This window comes from Echinops telfairi, unplaced genomic scaffold (assembly GCF_000313985.2).
Source record: "Echinops telfairi isolate 266 unplaced genomic scaffold, ASM31398v2 ScPeMD7_7458;HRSCAF=8496, whole genome shotgun sequence".
Taxonomy (NCBI): Eukaryota; Metazoa; Chordata; class Mammalia; order Afrosoricida; family Tenrecidae; genus Echinops; species Echinops telfairi.
In genome coordinates, this window is record NW_022111358.1 from 24,445,829 (window position 1) to 24,455,664 (window position 9,836).

Here is a 9,836-nt window from a genome sequence, read left to right on the forward strand (position 1 = left end):
ATCCTTGTCACAAATGTTCAGGGCCTGTTCACGGGCAGCTCAGTGGCCTCTGAGCTTCTCCAGACGCTGCACAAAGGCCCTTTATCAGCCATGGGTGCTCGGCCTTGGCTCAATAGCTATGTCCAGGAAAGGGACAGAGCAGGAAGCGTCTTCCTCTGCCTCCCCTGTGCTCAGGCTGAATAGTCCCTTTGTTCATGCTCCAAGGGCCCCTGGACAGGGAGATGAGACGAAAAAGCCTTCATGGGCTGCCATTGCCCATACTTTTGCGAGTTTTCAGCAAAGTATGCCAGTGTGACTGAGCAGACTTGGGATCATCCCCCACCCAAACCTACTGCCATCATGCCAGCACTGCCCCACTACAGCCGTATAGGACAGAGAAGACCTGCTTCTGAGGGTTTCTCAGCGTGTCGTCCGTGGGGGAGCAGGCAGCCTCATTTTTCTCCCATAGAGCCTTGAACTGCCAACCTTGGGGCTCGCAGCCCAGCATGTACCCCTCTGGGCTACCAGGACAACTCAATCATCCCTAAGTGGGTTGATTTGAAAGCGAATGGAAATGAATAAATAAGAAAGCTAGTGGAACCCTAACTTAGCAAATGCTATTCTAATAGAAAGGAGCCCAGGGAACCCTGTGGAAAATGCCATAACCCCTCGGTAGGATCGCTGTGAGTCAGAATCAACTTGATGGCTGAATTTTTGGGTTTCTCCTAATAGGAAGTCCCTGGGTGGCTGGCACTCTGCTACTAACCAAAAGGTTAGTAGTTCAGATCCATCCAGCAGCGCCGTGGAAAACAAGTCGTAAGGTGGTGGTGCTGGTGGTGCTGGTGGTGCTGGTGTGGGCCATAGAGGCCTGTGTATTTTAATATGCAAGACATCCAAGAGCCCTGGTGGCGTGACAGTGAAGCGCTCAGCTACCAGCCAGAGATTGGAGGTTGGAACCCACCCTGAAGTTCTGCAGGGGGACGACCCCCAGGTCTGTGCTTCCATGGAGATTACAGTCACCTGCAACTGAACCCAGGGACGTGGGGGCAAACTTAGGGAAACTTCCTGAGGGTAAACAAACACCTGGAGGGAAGGAGCTGCTGGCCCTGGGCGATCGAGGCCGTAGTCATGAGGGAGTCACTGGGGTTGACAATCCACAAAGACAACGTTGCGCATTCTATTTTGATGAGTAGTGACAGGTGTCCTGAAAGTTCGAGTGGCCAATCGAAGGTACATCTCAGTCGCTCCTGGGCTGCAGGAGAGAACCGGGACACGTGGACACAATCAGTCCAGTGGACTGAGGACCTCAGAAGAATCGGGCCGCTTGACCCTGAGACCAGAAGAACTAGATCCCCAAACTTGACTGCTGATTGGAGTCACCTGGGGATCTGGTACAAACTGCAGATCCCTGGGCTCCGTTTGCAACCTAATGAATCAATCTCTCACCCAGTGGTTCTCAACCTTCCTCATGCTGTGACTCTTTACTACAGTTCCTCATGTTATGGTGACCCCTGACCCATAAAATTATTTTTGCTGCTACTTCATCACTTTAATTGTGCTACTGTTATGAATCAGGCAACCCCTGTGAAAGGGTCGTTCGACCCCCAAAGGGGTCGCGACCCACAGGTTGAGAACCGCTGCTCTAGGGAGAGGAGCCCAGGAAATCTGACTTTTCACCAGCTCTCCGGGTGACTTCAATCCTCAGCCACGTTTGGAAACTTAGCCACCAGAGAGGTACCTGGTTACAGCTAACAATTACACGGGAAAGGGTTGCATTAGAAGGTCCTGGCTAGAGTGGGAGAGGCGTGTGGACCAGAACTCAAAAGCTAGCAGGTTCATTGGTGGGCGCCTTCAGGTGTGGAACTGAAGTCGTCTCCCAAGAGACCCGGAGTCACCGTTCAGATCAGGGATTTAATTCACCTCCCTGTTAGAAAAATAAACGATTTAAGATCGACAGGGTAGTCGTTGCCTGAGGACAGAGGGCTCAGGAGGAGGATCGGAAGCAGGGAAGCCTGGGCAGAATGGGACAAATGCTGGTAAACGGAGGGTGCGAGAATGGATGACTTGCAAGAAAACATGTCTGAGTTGTTGAACGGACACCTCAGAATCAGCTCTGTGCACTGTTACCTAATTATAATAAAAAGTCATCAAATAATAATAGAGGGGCAGGTGTAGAACAAAACACACAACCATGAAAAAGGCCAAGCTAGGGGGACGAACAACAGAAAAGTGGGGGAAGGGAGACAGCAGACAATAGTGCGATATGAAAATAATGATTTATAATTTATCAAGGCTTCATGAGGAAGAAAGGCTGGGGGGAGGGGCGAATGAGCTGATACCAAAGGCTTAAGTAGAAAGAAAATATTTTTAAAATGATGATGACAACATGTACAAAAGGGCTTGACACAATGGCTGGAGGGGTGGGTCGTGATAAGAGCTGTAAGAGCCCCCCTTAAAATGATTTTTAAAAGAAAAGAAAAAGGCCAAGCTACTCGTCAGATCGGGCCTGGTGGAACTCCCAGGACTGAGGCCCTTAGTCACCTTTAAGCACTATGAGGGGAGGAGTAACACTCGTGAGGTACGAATACCGGAGAATTATCAGCCATTTGAGATCCAGAGGGCAGCCTTTGGCCCAGGACGGAGGGTTTGAAGGGAAGCAGAAAGCGGAAGTAGGCTGAGTGATGTTACCCTGTGGGGAGTGCCATTGATCGCATGAAACACAGTATGTGCGCGTGGTTGAATGGAACACTGCTCGTCCGCCAACTAAACGTTTACCGACTTCCCAATAAAAAAACATTACACCCAGGGAACCCCTAAGGGACAGGTCTGCTGTGTCACATGGGGACTAAGAGAGTCGGAATGGACTTTCTGTCACCGGGCAGCAGCAACAGCTATAGGACACTGCAGCTCTTCGCAGATAGAACGTGCCCTCCAGTAACTGAGGGCAATCCAGTCCACCCTGAACGGAAGCAACCAGTGAGAGGGCACAGGAGGTGGCACCTGCTTCTGCCTTTCCTCAGCCTTCGGCTCAGTGCTGCACACGCCGGTATCCAAAGCAGGTTTCAAAGCCTTCAGGGCCTTTCAAAGCCTTGCTGGCTTCATTCATACGGGGCAAACGTTTTGCCCTGGCCTCTGAGGCCCTCCATGATTATGGGTCCTGAGTCTGCTCATCCAGGATAAACATGGTCTTACTCATGAGAATGCATTGTTTCCCCAGAGGCTAAAGCTCCCAGGAGCCCCAGTTTTAGGGCTACATTGATCCCATGGACTCCATGATAGCCAAGGTTTGGGGTCAACTTGGCTGAGTCAGAAATCTCAGTGAATTGACTGTTGGAGCATACTAATTCCACCCCCACCCCCACCATGAGGAGATCTGATCACCTCTATGATGATGGAGGGTATTGGAGAGACCCTCTCCTTCCCACCTGCCCAGTGTCATACACAAAGCCATCATGTTTTCCCCCAGCCCGGTATCTTTCCACTCATTCAGTCCTGCAGCGATGGGGGTCCTGTCTTGTCAAGGCACCCCCACCTCAACTGGCTAGGGCAAGCCTCATCTTTCCTTTTTGTGCAGTTCTCCATCCCTGTGTTGCCAGCATTCTGGATCCAATGCCTCTTTTATAAAGGAAGAACTGTCGTCCAAAGGGAGTTTAGCAAAAGGCTCTCGGAGGTGAATTCCTGGAGAAGGGAGATTTTAAACTCCTTTGAGACTGGGCTTGAGGCAGGAAGGTGGACTTGAGAAACAAATCCACAGAAACTCATCTGGGTAAGAGAGAGTTTTACATAAAGCGTAAGTGCACATTAAGAAAGCATCCCAACCCAGTCCAGTCCAAGCCCGTAAGTCCGATATTAGCCCATATGTCTGACACCGATCTACAAAGTCCCCAAACTCACAAAACACACACAATGATGCCGAATGAAGGACGATCACAGGCCAGTGGGTAGAAAGTCCCTGGATCCAGTGATGGTGCAAGCATCCCAGCACTGGGAGGGGTCTCCACATGGCTTCTCCAGCACCCAGGGCTGCATCAGGGTAGTTGGCTTCTCCTCAGGGATGTCTCGCCGGAAGTGAACCTTGCCAGCTGAGGCAGAGAACTACCTAAGGCAGCTGCACACAGGTCCGAGCATCAGAGAGCAAGAGAAGGGAAGGCGAGGCTCGCCTCCAATTAAACTGCCCTTCAATTAATCCCACATGTGTTCATCAGCCAGGTTGGCACAATAACTATCACAGAGAGTGACAGGGATCGAAGGAGAAGAGAGAAGAGCGTGTTCCAGGCAGAAACAGGAGGGAGGGACTGACAAGTGACCGCGATGCCATGACGTGAGAGAAGGGTGAGTCTGGGGACTCCAGCCAGGAGAGGGCATTTGTGCCTGGGTTGGCCTACCCACACCCAAGAAACCCCAATTCGGTGCAGCTGGAGGCAAATTAACATAAGGACATGAGGAAAACCCAAGAACTTTGTATACCATTTCTAACCCTTCTATTTCACCATCTGTTCGTTGCTGAAATTCCTGGGAGGCACTAATGGTTAAGCACTCGACTACTAGCCAAAAGGTGGGCGGTTCAAACCCACCAAGAGGCACTGTAGAAGACAGGCCTAGTGATCTGCTCCCTGAAGGACACAGCCCTGAGCATTGTTTGGAGGTAGTTCTGTTCTGCACACACAAGGTAGCCGAGGTTGACGTCAGCTTGCTGCAACTAACAGCGGTTCACTTGACAACCCTCCAGGCACTCACACCCAGGCCCAGGCAGGGTTGACCTGGGATGATCAGGTAGTGGTTGGGGAAAAGGAGAAGAGAGGGGAAAAGTTGAAGCACATAGGGATCCCCTGGGAAAATGTGCACACCAAGTTTAGGCAGTGGACTGGCGGGGATAAGGCACCAGCAGAAGCTCTGTGGAAGAGAAAGCACTTGAGCTAGGATGGGAAGGGTAAGTGGCATGTGGACCTGCATGTGGGGGAGGGGCAGGCCACCGTGAAGTGACACCGTGAGCCCAGAGGATACCGTGAGAGCAGGGGACACGCCACAAGAGCAAGGACTTTGGTTTGGTCATCTTTCCATTGGGGGCACTCGGCTTTACCGTTGGGACAAGTCGTCGTGTGAGCCTGTCCCATGCACTGTAGATCGTGTAGCATTCCCGCCTGCCTCTCTCCTCCTCAGCGAATACCCATGGCCACTGTCCCTTTCCTCTCGCTGCCGTTCAACACCACCCCATCCCCTGTGAGAACCCTAAGGGGGGCTTGGGAAGACAAGTGGGAAAATAGGTTCTGCTAGAAGAGCAGTCATTGTTTCTCCGCGTCTTCGCTCCTCTTTCCTCCAAATGGGGAGAGATCAAACACTGCGCCTTCGATGGCCAGTCGCCACCCCGTCAGGACTCAGTAGGATGTAGAACACTGTGGATCGACCGTGTTGAGCGTATTGACCTTGATGCCCCTCCCCCCACCCTCCTGACCAGGGGGCTGAGCCCTCAGGCCCAGTGACTCATTCCCCGAGGTGTTTGGTGATGTCTAAGACACTTTCACAATGCTGTCCGTTGTACGCTCTACCACTTTCGGGGATCTGTTTGTAGAAATATCCTCTACCAAACCTGTCACTCCCTCCCATGCATGTCCGGCCTGTGTGGCCCCGCGCATCCACTCATCCATCAGGACAATAGCAGGATTGAGACAATGACAGTAGCCGCCTCTGTTCCCTTTACCTCTTGCCCTCCTTCCGGAGTCTGACTTAGCCTCCTGTTGTTGTTGTTGTTGTTGTTGTTGTTGTGACTGCCTTCCTCTTCACCTGAGTTAATATGTGTCTGTCCTCTAGTTAGCCATTTGCCGTCCCTGGCCCTCCTGCCCCTGGTAACCATCCAAAGAATGTTTCTATCGGTGTGGAAACCTTTTTTGCTTCTACTTTTTGTAAGAGTTGTTTCCACCTTTGTGCTACTGTGAAGCGTGCCACTGCCATGGCAGGGGGGTCCACGGCTCTCTGACCCGGGGATGGGGATGGCTGGATCAAATGGTATTTCTGTTTCCTGCCTCTTCTGGAAGTGCCACCCTGCCTCCACAGAGGCCCCTCCGTGGCACAGCCCACCCACAGCCGCTGAGGTGTCCCGTCTCTCGGTGCCTTCCGCAGCATGTTTGTAGTTGTGGTGTTAGCTTCCCTCCTAAGTGCGGGGTTGTGAGGAGAGCTCCCTGGTGTTTGGATTTGCATCTCTCTCATAACGAATGGTGACGAGCATTTCTTCATAGTTCACTTTAGTGGAAAGGGTACCGTCTTTGGAATGGAGGTGCTCTGGGTTTGGATTCTGGCTCAGGCACTAACTCGTTTGGGAGACCTTAGACGAATGACTTAAATCTTGCAAACGTTCGTCTTTGTTCTTCTGGGAAAGCTGAGGATAAGAATGTCTCCTATCACAGTGTTGTTGAGTAAGTGAGCTGCTTAATACTTAGCAGAAGGTCCAGTGTTCAGCAGATGCTCCGAATATTCTACTTATCTTCCTTGATCGTGCCCTCGCAGGGCTCCCTGCCTATGCCCAGTGTCAAGACCAGGGAGTTCTTTTGGCATCCTGAGATATCAGGCCATCATGACATCTGCTGTGTCCCCTGTAACATGCGGGCCACTGGGAAGGGGAGACACGAGCCATCAAGAGTTCAAACCTGCTTTGATGCAGATAAGTAGATGGAGAAGGAACTGAGTTCTGGGCTCCTCCTCCCCAAGCGTCCGAAAGTGGCATTGAGGAAGCTGTCTTGGCCATTAGGTGCCTGTGAGTCAGCTCTGACGCGTAGAGCGAGACACCGCCCAGTCCTGTGCCATCCGCACAATGGTTGCTTTGTCGTTGTGCCAATCCCCTCACTGGGGTCTTCGGTTTTGATGACTCTCTGCTTTTCCAAACATGGGGTCCTCCTCCTGACAACAAGTCCACATGGCACAAGATGAAGTCTAGCCGTCCTTGCCGCCAAGGAGGACTCTGGTTGTTCTCCCACGACAGATTTGTTTGTCACCTAAACGGATTTCCCCTCCTTCAGTCTCCCTATTCATCGATCAGCTGTCACATTCACAGGACGCAACTGAGAACCCCACGGCTGAGGTCAGGCACGCCCTAGTCCTCAAAGGACACCTGTGCTCTCTAACCCTTGGCAAAGAGCTTTCCCAGCAGACTCGCCGGGGTAGTGCACCGTTGGAGCGTTTGACTGTTGCTTCCAGGGGCATCTATTGTGGGTCCAAGCAAAACGAAACCCTTGACAACTTCAATCTTTTCTCCATCTACCAGGATGTTACTGCTTGGTCTAATTGCGAGAATGTGTGTGTTCTTGATACTGAGGGCTATCGTCATTGGTCTTCGTCAATAAGTGCTTCAATGTCAAGTCCTCTTCCATTTCGGCGAGCAGGAGACATCATCTGCTTATCACAGGCTGTTCGTGAATCTGCCTCCAATCCCGATGTCACGTTCTTCTTCATGTAACCCAACTCCCCAGATTATTGGCTCAGCACACCAAATGAATAAGCGTGGTGGAAGGCCACAACTCTGACACACAGCGGTTCTGAATCGAAAGCACGCAGTAATCCCCTGGCTCCGTGTACACACCTCTCCGTGTGCACGTTCCACATGAACACAATGAAGTGGTCTGGGATACATATTCCTCAGCATGTTTTCCGTAACTTGCTATGGTTTGCACAGATGCATGTCTTTGCTTTGTCGATAGAACACCAGGGGTCATCTTTTTTATATTCCCTGCCTTGAGCCAAGATTCCTCTAACACCACCGTGACACTTTTCACTCCATCCGTCCGCTCTCTCCTCTGAATGTGGCTTGCATTTTCGGCAGCTCCCTGTTGATGCACCACTGTAACCAGTTTTGAATTATCTTCAGCAAAATGTTACTTGCATGTGATTTTAATGATATTATTTCATAATTTCTTCATTCTATTGGCTCATCTCTCTCTTTTTTTTTTAGAGTTCAGTTCGGTTTATTGAACACATTACAAATGAGGATTTAGTCAAAAAGACCAAAGCCCACGCCATCATCGGATTCTTCAGCCTCTTCTCTCTTGGCTTCCACGTTCTTCTCCTCAGCTGGGCAGCAGCGGTGAAGGGTGCAGGTCCTCCACCAGCCCCCACATTACAGATGAGGCTCCCGATGTTGACGTTGGCCAGGGCCTTAGCGAACAGGCCGGGCTAGAAGGGCTCCACGTTGACGCTGGTGGCCTTAATGAGGGCATTGATCTTGTTCTCCGTGACGGTCCTTAATGAGGGCATTGATCTTCTCCTCCGTGATGGTCACCTCGTCATGCAGGATGAGGGCCGAGTAGTGCAGGTGAGCTCAGAGACGGAGGCCATGGTGCGGGAGTCCTGGGCTGGCAGCTGCCGGGCACGGTGCTAGTCGCCTGATGAAGTGAGGGGCTCGCCCCAACGCGGCCTTAGCTTCCTCGGAAGGACCGAGCGCCTTATGCATATGGATCTCTTCCAGTTGGTTGGCCAGGATGCTGTCTTCCAAATTGCTTGGTATAGCTGACTAAGCACCTTGGAGCTGCATCTATTTGTTGAAACCTTCAGAATCCATCAATCAGAGGCAGTGGTTCTCAACCTTCCTCATGCCGTTTGCAACCCTTTAATCCTCGTGTTGTGGTGACCCCCAACCACAAAATTATTTTCGTTGCTACTTCATAACTGTAATTTTGCTACTGTTGTGTATCGGGCAACCCCTGTGAAAGGATCGTTCAGCCCCCAAAGGGGTCGCAGCCCACAGGTTGAGAACTGCTGATCTAAGGAGTAGTTTTCCACCGATGCCTTCAGAGCAGACTTGAACTTCTTCCTTCAGTACCCTCTGTTCTTGATCGTGCGCTCCTTCCTGAAACAGTTGCATGTTGGCCGGTTCTTTCTGGTGCAGTGACTGAGCATGCATCCCATCTTCTTCCCATCATTCTTGTATCATTCAATAAAATTCTTCCATATTGTACCTTGAGGCCTGTATTTTTTCTCGTCAGTTCTTTCCGCTTGAGAAATGCTAAGGGTGCTCTCGCCTTCTGCTTTTCTAAGTCCAGGTTTTTGCACATTGTAATACTTTACTGTATCTTCTCAAGCCACCCTTTCAAATCTTCTGTTCGGCTCTTTTATACCATTTCTTCCATTTAACTTTAGCTCCTCGATTTCAACAGCAAGTTTCAGAGTCTGTTCTCATAGCCGTGGAGTCCTTTTCTTTTTAATGACCTCTCGTCGTGTCTGGCATCTTTGGCGTCATTGCAGAACTAGTCAGATCTTCAGTCATCAGTGTGTGATCCATCAAACCTGTCTTTGGGGTGAGATCTAAATCCAGGGTCTACTTAGGTCATCCTCTGGCTCTCGTGGGCATGCTTTTGTTTCTTTCTTTAACTTGAACTTGCAGGTGAGCACCTGATGGTCTGTCCCACAGTCAGTCCCTGGCCTTGTTCAGACCGATGATATCAGACTCCCCCATGGTCCCTTCCCATGGACATCATCAGTTTGGTTCCTGTGTTTTCCTTCTAGTGAGGGCCACATGTATTTCTGCTGTTGGAGCTGTTTTTTGAAGAAATCATTTGGGATGGCTAAGGTATTGCTCTTGCAAAAACATGGTTTCTATCACCAAAGCCCTATCATCCCACTACCAAACCTTCACCTTGGTCTTAAGTCGTTACTTATGGTTGAGCTTACGAGTGTCAGGGAAAATTCCAAGATGTGTTGCCTGTGAGGAATTTGTGCTTTTCATCTTGGTTAGGCCACTGTGAAAAGCCCAGGCCTCCATTGCCCCATCCCATGAGGGGGTCACCTATCAGGTGTTGGCTAGTTGTCACGGGCCCTGTGGGGTCCGGAGCCCCTCGTCCCTACTACAACAGAGCCACGGGGAGTTTGCGTCT

At 50.9% G+C, this 9,836-nt stretch overlaps 1 pseudogene; it reads right to left on the reverse strand.

Annotated features, from left to right (window-relative positions):
• Positions 1-7,957: 7,957 nt before the first annotated feature.
• Positions 7,958-8,301, reverse strand: LOC101651895 (annotated as a pseudogene).
• Between the last annotated feature and the right edge of the window lie 1,535 nt (positions 8,302-9,836).